This window comes from Apium graveolens, chromosome 7 (assembly GCF_009905375.1).
Source record: "Apium graveolens cultivar Ventura chromosome 7, ASM990537v1, whole genome shotgun sequence".
Classification (NCBI taxonomy): Eukaryota; Viridiplantae; Streptophyta; class Magnoliopsida; order Apiales; family Apiaceae; genus Apium; species Apium graveolens.
Genome location: NC_133653.1, coordinates 197,833,474 through 197,835,281, shown reverse-complemented (window position 1 = coordinate 197,835,281; position 1,808 = coordinate 197,833,474). Strand labels below are relative to the sequence as shown.

Sequence of the window (1,808 nt, the reverse complement as noted above, 5' to 3'; positions counted from 1 at the left end):
GTTGTGCTTATTCGTCTTATGTGTGTAGCTAACATATAAGATAGTTTGTTAATCTCTATTGAAGCGATAGTGAATATAGAGATTTAGAACTTGCCATGCTAGCATAGATTCATGTATTTATTATGCATGATTCGTAGGTAATTTTAACCATTTTACTTTCCCTATATAATCACGATAGATAACTTGTTCATTAAACCTTTACGTTGTCAAACTCTATAGACATATAGGGTCTCAACATAATTGGTGTCTATTCAGCTTTTATCTCTTTTTTGGATGTCTGGTAGTAGGATATTCATACAACAAAATTTGGCGTTTACTAGTTTCATGTTAATAGATTAGTTGTCATCACCATTGCATGCTAAGGTTAAGAACAATGACTTTGAATGAAGTATTTAAAGAAGTTAGAATCCCATGTTTGTCTCATATAGTTAAATCAACCTTTTAATCTCTTAGTTATTTGTATGATTAGTTTAATCTTAGTTATAAACATCTCAACTTATTATTTCTTAGCATTGAGCGATAGCCATACCATTGTTGCATAGGTGCATAATCTTAAGTTAACTAAAAAGAGTCTCTGTGGGAACGAATCTTATTTATATCTTATACTACTTGCGAACGCGTATACTTGACTATAATTTTAGCGTGAGTTTGCTCCCTAACAAGTTTTTGGCACCGCTGCTGGGGAACTCGGTGTTAATTTTTAGTTTATGTGCTTGACATCAATGGTCGTTAAAGTTCACTAACTCGGATTCTTTTACTTTCATTGTGTGTGTTTCATGTACTCTAGTTTTTTTACAATGGGAGAACAAGCAGCAACGAAAGTGTTGATGGATTATTCTCAACCAAAGATCAATGACATTCAATCTACCATTGTCAGGCCAGCTATGGCAGCTAATACCTTTGAAATCAATCATGGCATAATTCATATGGTACATAATTCAGTCTAGTTTGGGGGTGCTCCAACGGAAGATCCCAATATGCATATTAGAGATTTCATTGAGATCTGTGACACTTTCAACTACAACAATGTTTCTGAAGATTCTATAAAGCTGAGGGTTTTCCTATTCTCTCTGAGGGATAAAGCTAAGTGATGGTTGCATTCTCTACCAGCAGGTTCTATCACTACTTAGGAAGATCTTGCTTAGAAGTTTCTTACTAAATTCTTCCCTATGGTAAAGATAACTGCAATCAGGAACGCTCTTACTCAATTTGCACAGCAATCGGGAGAATCTTTGTGTGAGGCTTGGGAGCGCTACAAGGAGATGCTGAGAAAGTGTCTGCATCATGGAATGCCTGATTGGATGATCATCAATTGCTTCTATAATGGTTTGGGAGCACAGTCAAGACCCATGCTCGATGCAGCAACAGGTGGAGCATTATGGGCAAAGAGCTATAAGGAATCTTATGATCTAATTATTCTGATGGCTGCTAATGAATATCAGTAACCAGCCCAGAGATGTCCATAGGGCAAGGTAGCAGGAGTTCTTGAAGTGGATATAGTTACGTCTATCACTGCTCAACTAAAGGCGTTGTCTATGAAGATAGATTCTCTGGCTAACTATGATGTTAATCAGATAACCAGTGTTTATGAGTTGTGTGCATGTTCGCATGCGACGGAGCAATGCGTTATATCTAGTGAATCGACTCAGTTTGTGAGCACATTTCAAAGATCACAGCAACCAGTTCCAAACACTTATCATCCTGACAACTAGAATCATCCTAACTTCAGCTGGAGCAATAATCAGAATGCGATATAACAGTCGTTCCAGCAGTTTGGAAACCAGCAATTCAATCCTCCTGGTTTTCAG

The 1,808-nt window shown here is 37.1% G+C and overlaps 1 non-coding gene across 1 annotated transcript; it reads right to left on the bottom strand.

Moving 5' to 3' along the window:
- Positions 1-1,184: 1,184 nt before the first annotated feature.
- LOC141676240 (small nucleolar RNA R71) lies at positions 1,185-1,291 on the bottom strand. The gene has a single exon (XR_012556840.1). It is a non-coding gene; the product is annotated as a small nucleolar RNA R71 (small nucleolar RNA).
- Between the last annotated feature and the right edge of the window lie 517 nt (positions 1,292-1,808).